Below are 16063 nucleotides of genomic sequence, written 5' to 3'. Positions count from 1 at the left end.
AATCCTCCTAAGAATCTAGCTCTTTCCACTAGACCTCATGGCCTCTATCAAAGGGAGACTTGCAGACCAACCATGCAGTAAGAATTTGCTTTTGTATTTTTAGGTTATAAAGCAGAATCTCCATCCTCATTTGCATCTTGAAATCAGAACCATGACTCCAGCAGGCAGCTAGAGTTTAAGTGCACAGGCAGGTGTGAAGGGCTGCGTGCAAGTGCACAGGCATAGTTAATCCAAAATCTGTTTTCACAAGAAAATCTGACCTTACATTAAGCACTGTGATCTGGAAACAATGCAAAGACTCCATCTGGAAGGCAGGCAGGGCACAGGATTGGCCATTTCTATTCTCTTAAGGAAAACAGCCTAACCAAACTAAACATGAACCTGGTTAAACGTGAGGCTGAACATAGCTGAACGCATTAATCATCAGACAGGAAAAGAAAGGAAAATATGCAAGCTCTCTCCCAACTGTTTACCACTTGTATTTTTCTTGGAACAGAAATGCATTTTATATATTATATGAACCCGTAAAAAACACATACCTGGTAAAACATTTGAACACATACTCTGATCAAGAGAATATTAAAACATGAAATATTCCATCACCATTAAAGAATTTTGGGTTCACAAAGGTTTAAACACCCACCCGACTCCAGCTATGGTAACAATGACATAACAGAAACTAAACAGCACTTTAAGCTAACTGGATATAATCTCGATAATTATAGACTATTCAGTGTATAACAAAGTATGACAAACCTCTCCCTAAGGCTGATCCATCTCAATAAATAAGGTATCACTTAGGAGTAACATGGCAAAGTTTGAACAGGAAAGCCCCAATGAATTCTTTTTTGAAATATAATAGTAGCTTTCTGGTATTTAAAATTACTGCTCACATATGCATAAAATCATTCAAGTTCAACATTGTCCATTATTCAAATGACATAAATATTATTTGGCTCAAAAAGTTCAACTCGACACATTTACTGAGAAATTACATGCAAAAATGATGCAGAGGAATAAAAAGCTGAAAACTGTATAGTTCCTTCCATGAAGAAACTTTAAAAAACTCTTGTCCCAGAATCACTGGCAAAAAGCCATAATTTAATTAGAATACCAATGCTTAAAAAAACAGTGGCAGCAGCAGTTAGTATTTTGGGTGATTTACATATACCAAGCATCACATGATGTACTTTACATATATTATCTTTTGTGTTTATAGCAATGCCGCAAGACATAATGCATGCATCATTTTTATTTTCTCTACTGAGAAAGCTAGGACTCAATTACTCTTGCCCTAGATCACACAACTGGTGGGCACCTGAACCATGCAGGCTTCAGAACTGATTGCCTGGCCTTCAAGTCCAACCTTCTCTTCCATATCACAGTTCAATTCCCTTAAAGCAGGGTTCTAACTTTGACATTTCAAAAAAATAAGGTACCACGGAGTGCGAATTGTATGAAAAACTTTGTATGGCTGTGGGTGTATGAACTTTCCTGAGAGGGGAGAAAATGAAGGTTTGTCAGACAAAATATCCATGTCAGGCATCAAAGCTGCAGATACGATCACCTTGGCTTAAAACACCTTCTTCAGTGATTTGCACAGCAAAGTGCTTTACAGAATGGGAAGTGCTAACAAAAGATGAGTTCTTATTAACAAACTGACCAACGGGTGGTTTATGATTAAGGTAAACCATGGTCCACATTGTTCCAGACAGAAAGAAATGGAAACAATCACTGAGGCCTTTACACAAGGGGTGTTTTTTTAATTCTGCAAGATATTACCTCTGGTTAACTGTAGACTTAGAGTGTATCACCATCTTCATTTTGAGGACATGAAAACTAAAGTTCAGAAAGGTAACAGGACATGCTCAAGACTGCTGATGCACAGCCCTGGGCTCTCTGAATCGGGCCACCCTCCAGCAGACAGGTCCTGTGTGGGTCAAGGACAGGACCAATGGGCAGTGCAGTGGCCATGGATGCCGGTGCCCACGGTGGCTCCACTTAATATGTGTGTATGTGTGTATACACACACACACACACGTGTATACATATATATATACACACACACATAAATGTAATTCTTCATTCAGTAAACAGTGGGTTATGTTCCCATTTAGCCTTCGCAGAGAAGGCGGCAGGCAGGGACATCACAGCATAATCAATTAAGTCTTGTGGCTCAATGAGACACGAAATGGCAATAAATGGCACACAAATTGGAAAGGAAGACATAAAACGTATTCACAGGATATGACTATTTATGTAGAGGATCTCAGAGAATCCATTTTTCAGATCTCCTAGAATGAATGAGTTGAACAAGGCCATAGGATACAAGGTCAATGCAAAAGTGAACCATATTTCCACGTGCAAGATGAACAGGAACTGAATGTTTTTAAAAAGCTACATATACAGTAGCTCCCCGACCACATGTTACACACAGCCAGCCCTTGTATGCCTGGGTTACACAGCCTCAGACTCATTCAACTGCAGATCAAAGTATCTGGGGGAAAAATTTTTTTACAAATACAGTATAACAACTATGTACACAGCATTTACATGTATTGGGTATTATAAGAAGTCTACAGACGGTCTTCGGCATACAGGAGGATGTACAGAGGTGATATGCAAATACTATACCATTGTGTACCAGGGATTTGGAATTCCATGGATTTTGGTAGCCAAAGGGGCCCTGGAACCAATATCCCCTCGGTACCAAGCAACGACTGTGCTAAAAACATATCTAACAAAGCATATACAGGATCTACATGCTGAAAATGAGAAAACACTGATGTAAGGCATCAAAGAAGATCTAAGTGAAAAGACATTCCTTGTTCATGGACTGGAAGACTCAACACAGTAAAGACAGGGATTCCCCCCACAGTGAGCTGTATATTTAATGCAATTCCAAACACAATCGTAGCAGAGTTTTGTAGAGTTATGGAAAAGCTCTTCTAATATTTACATGGAAGGGTAAAGAAGATTAAATAGCTAAAATAAAGGTGGAGGATTCACACTAGTCTATTTTAAGACTGACTGTGAGTCCACAGTAATAAAGACAATGCTGTATTGGTGAAGACAGGCACGAAGATCAATGGAACAGAATGGCATATCCAGAGATAGACAAACACAAACTGGGCCATTTGATCTTTGACAAAGGTGCAAAAGTAATTCAATGAACAAAAAGGACAGACTTTTTAACAAACGGTGCTGGACTAATTCACACCCATATGCAAAACAGTGAACCTTGGCCTGACCCTCATGCCTTGTAGAGAGACTAACTCAAATGGGCCCTCGATCTAAACATAAAGCTACGGAATTCTAGGAAGAAAACGTGAGAAAATTCTTGTGACCTTCAATCAGGGACAGAATTCTTAGAATGACATGAAAAGTATGACCCGTGAAAGAAAAAAAAAAGATAATGTCAACTTTGAAAATTTTAACCCTTGCTCTGCCGAACACACTGCTAAGAGAATGAAAATGCGGGCTATCGACTGAAGAAAAAATACCGTGGATCACATCTCTGACAAAGAACTTATAACCAGAATACACAAAGGATGCTCAAAATTCTACAATAATAAAACAATCCAGCCAGGTGCAGTGGCAAGCACCTGTAGGCTCAGCTCCTCAGGAGGCCAAAGCCAGAGGATGGCTTGAACCCAAGGAATCTGAGGTCAGCCTGGGCAACACAGCAAGACCCCTTCTCTTAAAAAAAAAAAAAAATTAAGATAAAAAGAAAACAACCCAATTTCAAAATAAGGAAAAGACTGGAAGAGACATGTGACCGAAGAAGATTCAGGTGGGGCACAGCGGCTCACGCCTATAATTCCAACACTTTGGGAGGCTGAGGCAGGTGGATCATTTGAGGTCTGGAGTTAGAGATCAGCCTGGCCGACATGGTGAAACCTCGTCCCTATTAAAAACAGAAAATTTCGCTGGATGTGGTGGTGTGTGCCTGTAATCCCAGCTTCTTGGGAGGCTGAGGCAGGAGAATTGCTTGAACCTGGTAGGTAGAGGTTGCAGTGAGCCAAGATCACATCACTGCACTCCAGCCTGGGAAACAGAGCAACATTCCATCTCAAAAAAAAAGAAAAAAGGACTCAAAGATGGCAAATTAAGCATATGAAAAAACATCCAACATCATTAGCCATTAGGGCAATAAAAACTACAACAAAATAAGATACCACTACACACTTACTAGAAAGATTAGATTAAAAATACTGACAATACCAGGTGCTGACAAGGAGTTGTATGCCATAGTATGGATGTGCCACTGTTTGTGCACTCAATCGTTAAAGAATATTGCGGTTGTTTTCAGCTTTTGGCTGCCACAAATAAAGTTCTGTGAACAATGTGTGTAGAGGTTTTAGTATGAACCTGTTTTCACTTCTCCAGGGTGAATACTTAGGAGTGCGACTGAAGGACTATGTGATAGTAAACGTTTAATTTTACAGGAAGCGGCCAAGGTGTTTTACAGAGTGGCACCGGAGGGAAGGTGCCACTTCCCTCAGAGAGTCAAAAGGGCTGGCTTCGAGTGCTCCCAGGATGGATCTAAGTTCTCCTCTCTGAGAAGGCTCTGTGGTCCTGTTCTCTCTCTCTGAGTGAGCACGTCCTGAAAGGCTGCGACAGGGATCAGGGAGGGAATCTGGGGGTACTCCCAGGCCATGGGACCAAATGAAACAATTCACTGGCTAAAGGGTCCCAGCAAGGCATGGAGAGTGTGAGGTGCTGGATCCTGCCCTTAGCTTCCCTTTCCTTGAGAAGCCCTCTTGAGATCCTGGGCTGAGCCCAGCTGCAATGAGCTCTCATGCTCACAAGTTTGTTGCCTCAGAATGGCCAAGTTCCATTGGTGGCTCTCGCACATGTGGACATGGCTCTGTGGGAAGCCCTCAGGTCTGGTCCATCCTAGAAGGCCTCAGAGCCTAGGTCTGCCTAACATCCAGCTCATCCAGAGCCCCCTGGGCAATGTTATTCAAACTTTCTCTGACTTTATCTCATTATAAGAAAAGTATCTGCATTGCAACCTAATACATACACACATTCACAGACACATACAGAAACACACGTGTGTCCCATCTGTGTATATATTCATCATATACCCCCCTTTTTCACATCACCTGTCCCAACCAGCAGCAGTACTTACTACAATGTGCCCTTATCCTGTCTCATTTTTTATTTTTATATTTTTTTGACACAAGAATCTGGTACTGTCGCCCTGGCTGGAGTGCAATGGCGCGATCTCGGCTCACTGTAACCTCTGTCTCCTGGGTTCAAGCGATTCTCCTGCCTCAGCCTCCCGAGTAGCTGGAATTACAGGCATGCGCCACTATGCCCACATAATTTTTGTATTTTTAGTAAGGACAGGGTTTCACTATGTTAGCCAGGCTGGTCTACAACTCCTGACCTCATGATCCACCCACCTCGGCCTCCCAAAGCGCTGGGATTATAGGCATGAGCCAGCGCACCTGGCCTCCTGTCTCATTTTTTTTTAAATTCTGGCTATGACCATAGAATGAATAGGTTTCACTTCTTGTTAATAGGATGCAACCCACATTTTTAAAAACTCTGCTTAAGATTCAATTTAAACAGATAGAGGCTTCAATCATATTTGCTGTAAATGGCCTAAGCAAATTGCTTTTATGACTTTGGTTCATGTGTAAGACAGGAGTAAGGCCTCCCCTAGGTAAATGGCATACAGAAAGCACAGAGCTTGACAACAATCACTTCTCAAGAAACAGTAGCCATTACTGGTCCAGAAACTCTAAGCCCCCCTTCTTCAGCTCTTAGTCTTGCCATCTGGGCCACAGCCTGCTCTGTGAAACTGCATCTGGGAACCTTTATTTAGAACTGTATTTATAGAGTGACAAAATACTTGTGGTAACATTTAATTTTTATTCAACTAACATGTTTATAACTTACGTTCCATCAGAAATTTTTTAAATATTTTTTTAACTTCCCGACACTCTTAAGAGTTTTGTTCAGATCACACTCTACTGCATTCAGAGTAAATTCATTCATAAGACATTTTCTGAGCACCTGGCAGACATCTTACCAGGCTACCCGAGAAAGCAAGAGAAAAGAGGCGTGGCTCCTGGCCAGGAAGATGCTCAAGGCTGGCTTCAAGGTCCTGAGGAATCGGCCTTGGTCTGCCTTCCTTGACCACGTGTATCCAAGATTCTCTCTAGCTTTGGCCAAATCTATAGTGACCCTTTCCCTTTCTTCCTCTGTACCTCTGCTGGTGCAATTCATTCATTCCTTCTTCATTGCCACATAACTGCTACCCACCCTTCCTCAAGTTCCAACTCCATGGCGACCTCTTTTCCATGTCATCTCCACTCCCCCTATACTGTGGCACTGGGGGCCTTCTGTGCCCTCATAGGGTTAGGATTCTGCCCATTTCATGCTTGATTCTCCCATCTACCTAGCACAGGGCTCTGCACCAAGCAGATTCTGTAGAAATGTCTGTTGGGTCTACGAATATAACAACAAAATGCGTCTATATGGGGAAGGGGGAGTAAATGGCGCCCATCTGCACATACTACTCTGTTGATAAAGTTGCCTTTCAGATTCCATGATGATTCCCCTACCTACCAAGAGCTCTCGACCTAGGGTCAATAATGATAACAAATCTTTAATTAAAAAGTTTTTAATCATTTTTTAAAATGAAAATTTCCAAACATACCACGAAGTACAGAGAGAGGTATAATACTCATACACACCCACCACTCTGCTTCAAAAACCACCATGTTTAGAAAACATGGTGGTTTTTGTTTCATCTGTCTTTTTCCCACATTTTCCCACCAAGAGTATTTAAATATCAGCAAATCATTTCACCAGCTAATACCTCGGTATTTCTAACAGACAGCACCTTAACAAAAAAATAACGAAATTGCAGTTGTTTTGCCTAGAAAGATTTTTTTTTTTTGGCCATTGTTTTGCCTACAATTTCCTAATATTACCTAAGAGCCAGTCCATGTTCAAATATCCACGAACATCTCAAAAATGTCCTTCACAACTGGTTTGTTCAAATCAGCACTCCAACAATGTCAACACAGAGCATCTGCTTGCTGTGCCTCCTGAATCGTTTTCATCTGTAAAGATACGTTCCTCCCCACTCTTCATGTCATACATCACTAAGCAAGCTGGCTGTTTGTCCTGTAAATTCTTTTGCCCTCTGGGTTTGGTGACTACGTCTTCTTTAACATGCCCCTCTCTCGCCTATATTTTCTCTAAACTGGAAGTTAGATCTAGGTTTGATTTGGTTGCAATTAATTTGTTTTAGCAAGAAAACTTCATAGGTGGTATTACATTTTCTGCATAGTATCATGAGGAAGTACATAATATCTGTTTCTCACTTTCAGTGATTTATCAGTGGGTTCCAGCATGGAGGGGCCTGATACAGTCGTTACATAGTTCCCTATCAACCTATCACCCTGGTGAGCTGTAGCAACCACTGATGACAGCTACCTAAATTTAAAATTCCTTTACGGGATGCAATTGTGAAATGATGATTTTCTAATACTACCATCCTTTTTTCATTTATTAGCTGGAGTTTTTCTATAAAGAAGTTTCTTTCATCAACTCTTTGATTACCTGAAATGCAGTTCACACTTGAAAGGCAGGGTAAATGCTTGATTCTTCCCCTTTTTCAATTTTCAGAAGAATGAGTTGGTGCGCTAGTAATCTTCCATAGTGAGTAAAAAGAATTCTTACATTCTTCGCATCATTATGAATGCATGGATTTTTTTTGTTTTACGTTTCAATCCACTGCAGTCATTTATTATTTTTCATCCTCAAACCACCCCAGCTTCGGACACTGGACGACCCTTCAAGGCTCTTGTGCGATGTTGTGACGAAGCTGCGGGGGACTTTGGCAACTTTCTTGTCCCAGGTCCGCCCTGCCTAATTGCTGCCCCACCTAGAACCAGTCAAATCTCCAAGGAGCCCTGGTTCCCTATAGAGAAAAATGGCATTAAGAAAACACAATTTGGATGTTACCAGGGCTCAATGATTTCAGTTCTTTTCAATGAATGAGGCTAGGAAATAGGCACTTTCTGGAAAGAAAAAAACTAATCATGAACTCAGACTGTTATTTCCAACTCTAAACTAAGGATTTTAAACTTCACCTCTTTGCTTTTATCTTTGTATCTATATTATGCTGAAATTCTTGCTTCCCAACAGCTTTAAATAATCAGTTTTCTCTATAATAAATGCAAAGTATGTAGCACACACATGTACAACAGTGTGTACAAACAGCATAAGTATTTCTGAGTAACAATACCAATGCTGCTACTAACAGAACGTAGTTTATAATTTCTCTGCGGCTCTTCTGTTCCTAGACTATGTCCAACTAGAATTACATTGTCAAAACAGGATGTTTTAAAATCAGTTCAAATATCCTCTTTGTGAGATATACAATGATTCCTTCCTTTTTTCCTTCTTCCTTCCTCCAACTCTCCTCTCCCTTTTCTCTTCCTTTTCTTTTCCTTTCTTTCTTGATGTATTTGTATTTCATTTCCTTTTTAATTTTTTAATTAAGTAAAACATAAACGTGATTTCAAACAGGCACACTCAAAGAATTCTAGTTTCTATACCTGTCTATTCCATCCTGGCCTTTCCTCTTAAAGTTAACCATTTTTACAAACGAATTTTTAGTTTATTCTTCTATGGTTTCTTTTTTAAATTATATAGAAAAAAATGTGTGTGGGGTGTGTGTGTGTGTGTGTGTCTATGTGTATACATGTTTATACGTATATGAGTATGTATATATATTCATATTTCTCCCTCTGTATTACACAAAAGATAGAGCATACTATAAAAATGTTTTGCAGTTGCTGTTTACACATAATAATACACCATTCAGATCTCTCTGCAGAATATATAGAGGCCTACTTCATTCTTTTTTTTTTTTTTTTTTTTTTTGAGATGGAGTCTCTCTCTGTTGCCCAGGCTGGAGTGCAATGTTGCAATCTCGATTCACTGCCACTTCCACCTCCCAAGTTCAAGCAATTCTCCTGCCTCAGCCTCCTGAGTAGCTGGGATTACAGGCATGCACCACCGTGCCCGGCTAATTTTTGTATTTTTAGTAGAAATGAGGTTTCACCATGTTGGTCCTGCTGGTCTCGAACTCCTGACCTCGTGATCCGCCCACCTTGGCTTCCCAAAGTGCTGGGATTACAAAGCGTGAGCCACCGTACCCTGCCTACTTCATTCATTTTTTACAATGCATTGTACTTCATTACATGGACATACCAGAAATCCTCTCCTGGTGGACACCTGGGTTGTCTCTAACTCCTTGGAATAGGAAATAATATTGCAATTAATGATCTTCTACTAGTTTCTGGTATAGAGTCCTAAACAATACTGCTGAGTCAAAGAGCAAACGCATACGAATTTTGCCAGATACTACCAGATTCTTATCTACAAAGATGGCTCCATTATGCATTTCCACCACAGCAAGAGAATATTTGTTGGCTATGGTCTTGCCAACAACATCTGTTATCAAACAGGTGAAAAATAGTATTTCAGTAAGTAGTTTAATGTGCATTTTTCTTTTTATGAGCAAAGCTGGGCACTGTTTCACTGGTTTAGGGCTCTTTGAATTTATTTTTCTGTAAATTGTCTATTCGTATCTTTTATTCATTTTTCCATAGGGCTGTTGGTTTTTTTCCTTTATTTTTGGAAACTCTTTGTATTATGGATATTCTGTTTGTGATTTAAGTTGCTAATCTTTTCCCCTATTTTTTCTTTATCATTTTATGTGCTTATTTGCTTCTTGCCATCCAACTTTTTTTTTTAATGTACTTAAATTTATCAACTTTTTCTCTTGTTTCTAGACTCTGAGGTTACTTAATGGAACTCATTCATGTTTTCTCCTAATACTTGCATGGGTTCAGGTGCTGTTACATTAATATCTGTGCCATTTGGAGTTCATTTGAACTGCTGTATGTTATAAGGGATAAATCCAATTTTATCTAAGGCAGCAGTTCCCAACCATTTTGGCATCAGGGACCGGTTTCATGGAAGGCAATTTTTCCACAGACTTGGGGGAAAAAGAGTTAGGGGAATGACTTCAGGATGAAACTGTTCCACCTCAGATCATCAGGCATTTGATTCTCATCAAGAACACGTAACCTACATCCCTCGAGTGCGCAGTTCACGACAGGCTTCAAGCTCCTTGTGAGACTCTGATGCCACCGCTGACCTGACTAGAGGCAAAGCTCAGCTGTACGGTGTGGTACCTAACAGACCATGGACCAGAACCAGTCCACCAGTCCATGGCCAGGGGTTGGTGGACTCCTGATCTAGAGGTAGCAATATCCTTGTCCCTATATCTCTTATTAAATAATCTTTCTTTTCCTCCCAGTGATCTGAGATGCCAACTTTATCACACACTACATTTCCAAAAACACTTGAATCTATTTCTGGATTTTTCTATTCTGTCCCATTAGCCTGTCAACCTCTTCATGTGCCAGGGCCAGGCTGTTTTGAATGGTGGAAGCTGTATAACATTTTTAATATCTGGTAGAACTAGCTGTTATTTTTCTTTGTCAGGGAATTTCCTGGCTATTACTGCTCATGTTTATTTATCTAAATAAACTTAGAACCAACTTATCTAGCTCAAAAAAAACCAAAAAAACAAAAAACCTGAAGGTGTTACTGAGATCATATTAAATGTATAAATTAATGTAAGGAGAAATGCCATCTGAATGAAATCGAGTCTTTTTATGTAAGCACATGGTATGAATAGGGACAATTTTCATGTAGGCTGCTTCCATCTTAGTAGGGTCTTCATGAAAACAACCAATAATTTGAACAGCAAGAGTAAGATTTCCGATTTTTAGGAAGTAATTTATATTTGAGCAGTGTTTTATGACATGAAGGGGCTTTTAAAATATCTGAACTATAAGATGTGAGCACCCAGTAAGGGGGAACGTAGGTAACTCCCAGGTGCAAGTGGAGGAGGGGAGCAAATCCACCACATTCAACCCCAGTCCCAGGTGATTCTAGAGCAGCTTCTTACAATGAGGAATTAGGGAGAGAGACAGAGAGGAATAATTCATCAGCACGCAAGTTTCTCTTCCACGATTTGGGCACCATTTTAATGCCTCTCAACTAATTCCCAACCACTGGCAAAGTTGAGCTTTACTACAAAGCCTGCCGAGCCCCCGTCACACCCCGTCTCCCTCCTACTGGCTTTCAGACTCATCTTACTCCTCACAGCAACTCTGTATCTTCCTATGATAATGTGCTGCAACCTCCTGCTCTCTGTCATCCCACACTAAGTCAAATCTTTCCTCCTGCCACTGCCTTGGAAAAGAAGTGCCGTCTAGGACTGGCCCCAAGATGACACGGCAACCCCTTGGCTACCAGCGGTGTGTCCACGGGGGCACACCTTACACTGCTTTCCGATCAGCATGCTTCTTCAGACAGGTTTCATCGGAAACCTGAAAGGGATTTTTATCATTTATAAAATAAAAAGTTTGTCATACGATCCTTTATTACTGATGTCAATGATTGTTGGGAATTAGCTGACTGAAAAATGAAGATGTGAGGAGGCTCAGAAGAAAAACTTCATACAACTTAAAATAGACAATGTCCCCACGGTTGCTAGGACACTAGCAGACAGCACTGACATCCTAGCTGTCTGATGCTGAGAATTCAACAGCATGTGTGTGGGGCAGAAGCGCCTGTGAATTTCCAATAACTCCGCGGCTTACTAAATATGTGTGTGATTTAGGAATGTTGTTATTTGTTCCATCCAGAGTGTCTCGTTTTACACCATTCTGAATAAATTCTTTGGGTGCTCAAAGTGTGCTTTGCTCCACTTCACCGAAGCATGCAAGGATTTGGTAACAAAAAAGAGAAAACCCTGTCTTAGCTCCAATCCACCCACAAAGGATGACGCAGGTAAAAAGTCAACGAAACTACCACTGGGAAAAGACAAATGCTCATGAAGGAGGAGTTGGATTCTACAGTCCGAAAGGACAAGGCCAAACAAACCTGGGTTAGCCAGACATAAGGGAGATGTCTTTTGAGAGATGAGACTCAAACTCATGGGGAAGGGAGGGGAGCTGTAAACGCTCTATAGAACAGAAGCCTTGCTAAGGACACCATTCCACGGAACCTGACCACGTGCCCTGATGACGTGCTGAGCAGGAAGGCAGTGTGACAGGAGGGAGTCTGAGGAGTGCGGGCCTCGGGCAAGAAGGCTTGTCTGAGTGGGGTGAGGTGTGGGTCTAGCCCTGCAGAGAGGGAACTCCCCTGCAATGGGGGAAGGAGAAGATGAGTCCTGCAGAGAATCTGGACTTAGCAAGTGTCTAAAGTCAGTGTCCGATGCTGCAGCACGGAAGGTGAGTGTGCGCCGTGGGAGGATTTCAAGCTCGCACTGCAGGATCCGGGAGAAGCGGAGAGGCTGCCGGAGAGGCTGGGGAGAAACTGGCTCGCTGAATTCTGGAATGGAACTCATGAGTCAGGTATTACAATTTTCTCCAGTAACACGCAGCAGCCTCAGAAAAGCAGCAAGGCCTCTAATGAGATGAGCAGACACCCGAGGGCGCAGCAGCCGCACTCCGGGGTCCTGGGGCTGTGGGGCGGTGGGGTGCAGGCAGAGGCTCAGGCAAAGGAGCTGTCTGCCTCCAGGCAAAGCAGCCGAGGGGGCAAGTCCAGAGGCCTCAGCTAGAACTCAAAGGCCTTCCGTGACCTTGACGGAACCTCCACTCCCATTCAGCTGCATTTCTGAGGAGCCCTGCAAGTCTCCCCAGCCAGTTCCCACGTTCCCTCCTTCTTTGCCCTGAACACGCCAGACCCACCTCAGCATCGCACTCTCTCTAGCTCTCCAGATTCGTGCACTACCTTCCTGCCCCCAGAATACCGTCCAGCAACCCGCCCCAGCTGAGTCACCGGGGTACAGGAGAGGGGGCAGGATGGCCACAGAAACGTCGTTTCCTAGGCCTACTTCCAAATGAAAATGCTGTAGCCACAGCCTCCTACTCCAGGAAAAGGGACTACGCAGTTCTTTGTGCAGGAGAGGCCACAGCTTTACAAAGCACTTCTTAAACGCTTCTGTTTATTCCAGTCCCCTGAGGACGCTCTGATTCAAGGTGTCTCGGGTGGAACCCGAGATCCGCATCTCAGACAAGCCCCTGGGTGATGCCTCTGCAGTCCACAGTCTGGGTTGTGAGGGACTACAACAGGGATGGAGGGAGGCCACGTAATTACTTACTTGGAATTTGGAGCCAGAACACGGGGGCGGGGGGGAAGGCATCTGTCAGTGGGGGCTCCAGAGCAGAGGGGGGGGATGTGGAGAGACGGCTGGGTCCATGAGAGGCCATCAGCAAAACAAGACCAACCGGAGAGACAGGAGTAAGAGCGAGGTGGCCTCTGAGGAACCATGGGACAGTCCCTGAGGTCTGGAAGCCCCTTGGTTCTCGCTCTAGGAGTCTGTGCTCTCCCTGTGGCCTTAACACATACACTCTCACCCAGGTTCTCTTCAGCCAGCTGGAGAGCAAGAAGGAAGTGCCTTGGCCAGACAGGAGCGTGTCTGGGAGCCTCCCAGGTGTACAGATGCAGGTTCAGCTGGGGTGGAGCCCATCAACGCTGAGCGAGAACACACACCGTGGAACGATCCCACTGCTGCGGTCTGCTTCTGCTGAAACAACCTGCTTTATCTGCTACCTGTCATCACAAAGATGAAGAAGAAAGGGATGTAGTCATGAAGCGGGAGTGCCTACCCTGGGTGCGGCCCTCTGTCGGGCAATGCAGAGACAGAGAAAACAAGCTGAGTACCTGTGCCCCCAGAAAGAAACGCAGGCTGGTCAGGGGAAACGGACAAGGGCGAACAAATGCAAGCACAGTCTCAGAAACGCACGAGGGCAGATGAGACCAACGTCCTTTTCACCTGTAATGTTCAGCTTTTCGCTTTTTCTGTAATTGTTACGAGTAAAATACTGTCTTTTATGATAAACTTTTGTTGTTCAGCTCACTTAAAACCATAAAGTAAAGTAAAAACATACGACAAAATAGGGAGGTTTTAAAAATCGGAAAACCTGGGAGTCAGAAGGCTCTTAAAGGCGTATCTGGTCCATTCACCTGCTTCAGGTAAGACCATACCTACTTCATCCCAGACAGATGTAGTTTTTTTTAAAAAGCCAGATTCTACTTTAATCTACTTAAGTATAGTTTCAGCCCAACTGCACTTAAATCAACCTCTTCTGTTTTGGCCAACATTTGTAAAAATCTAACACAATAGTCTAATTTTTTTACATTTTAATTAAAGGCCATTTAGACAAGCAACCAACTTTTGAAATTCCCCGAGGTGGAACTTAAAACAGATCTTAATGTAACCACTAACGAGGACTAGGTAAAAATGGGAAGAGGTGTATGATTAAAAATAAAGAGCAAAGGCTTGCATAAAATGTTCCAGTCACTGGCTTATAATACTTCATGACATTTAATTTTTACCTTTTCAAGATTATACCTATGATTCTGCATTACAATTTAACCAGTTATCACCTAGTCTCCCATAAAGGTTGGTGAGAAGTGAAAATTAAGTAAACATAGTGTTACATAAGCGCTTAGAAAAGTTTAGCTGTGCAAACAATGAACAGATTTAAGAATATTCACTTATTCATCCCTATAAGTTTCCAGAGCACGCGCTGTGGGCCCAGAACTACACCAGGGGACTTGGAGAGATGAGGTGCAGGCAGACATTGGAGCTCACCTGCTAGGCTGTAGTGGTTTATGGTAACATAGTCTCTGCTCAAAATCACCAACATAAAAACATTAAAGTACTGAAGTCACCCTTGAAAACATAAGGCAACAACGAAAATTCAACTTCTTTACCAAAACGGTAACAATAATGAAACAGAATAGGCTACCAGAAAGCAAGCTTCCTCTTGCATTACTCTTTATCGAATTGTTGTCTCTCAAATATGTTCCTTTATTTCCCGGCTTATCACCATGCTCCAACCAGGCCTCCACTGCTGTAGCAACCTTTTCACTGGCTCAGGGATCCACCCGGCATGCTGGTGCTCTTATCAGTTAGGATGGGCTAGTTCAGTGCTACAGTAACAAACAATCCACAAAAATCTAAGTGGCTTAAAATGAAAGTTTCTGTCTCATGCCACTTAACAGCTGTGTGGTCTCGGGTACATACTTAACCATTCTGGCCCTCAGTCTCCTCATCTACAGCGTGGGACAGGTGTCATCATTAAATGAGGTAAGAGATGACTACTCAGAACTGTGCCTAGGACACAGGGCGCACTCATTAAGTAACTATTATTGTTGTCGTTGTTATTCTTGATACCGCAAATCTTGATCAGAAGCCCTCTTAGCTTCTGTCAAGGATTCTGATCAAGATTTGGGGTATCAGAAATAATGGGATATGACTACACCGTATCATCTAACCATCTTGTCTCCCACAGTAGATCATGAGCTACTTAAGAATAAGAACTGCATCTGACTCAGGTGTTGCAGAGGTTCACAGAAAAAAGGTGCATGGTTAGCACTCAGTAAGTGCTTATTGCATTAAAGGAAACAACGTTGAGTAATAATTACTGGTGCGTGAATAAACCCCACATGTGCTGAACAAACACAGGGTCCCACATTAATGAGGGCACACTCACAGATGCATCTGGGCCACAGAAAACCTGACTAAAAGCACACAGTGAAGATAGGGAATAGCATCTGTAGGTGGGAAAGACGTACGGCTTTATCGGCCCAGAACCACGCCACAATGTGAGCTAGGCCACCAGCACATGGGCTACCGCTCCCAGGGAAGTCTAAGCAAAGAAAGGAGGATGCTCTACAATGTGGAACCAGCACACATCTATCTCCACGTGGGGAAAGAATGTAACTCAAGATTCCCCATTCCTCCTTCTTTTCTTAGGGCTATCATTCCTCTGCCCCATGCTGTCCTGGCACACTGGCACACAACAGCCAGCATGGCAAAAACTTTGAGGGGACAGAGGTGCTCTCTGTACCTTGACTGGGGTGACAGTTACACAGGTGCAGACATCTGTCAAAACTTATCAGCCATGCATTAAGAATCTGTGTTTAACTGTATGTA

At 42.6% G+C, this 16063-nt stretch overlaps 1 protein-coding gene and 1 long non-coding RNA gene across 3 annotated transcripts in view; one reads left to right on the top strand and one right to left on the bottom strand.

The window, feature by feature from the left end:
- ATXN10 (ataxin 10) overlaps positions 1–16063 on the bottom strand; it is a 166345-nt gene that overhangs the window by 56248 nt on the left and 94034 nt on the right. The window lies entirely within an intron of this gene.
- On the top strand, positions 11833–13960 carry LOC141582616 (uncharacterized). The gene is made up of 2 exons (XR_012515485.1): positions 11833–12470; positions 13480–13960. It is a non-coding gene; the product is annotated as an uncharacterized LOC141582616 (long non-coding RNA).

The sequence above is a fragment of the Saimiri boliviensis genome, chromosome 21 (assembly GCF_048565385.1).
Source record: "Saimiri boliviensis isolate mSaiBol1 chromosome 21, mSaiBol1.pri, whole genome shotgun sequence".
In the NCBI taxonomy this organism is placed as follows: Eukaryota; Metazoa; Chordata; class Mammalia; order Primates; family Cebidae; genus Saimiri; species Saimiri boliviensis.
This window is presented reverse-complemented; position numbering and strand designations above follow the sequence as displayed.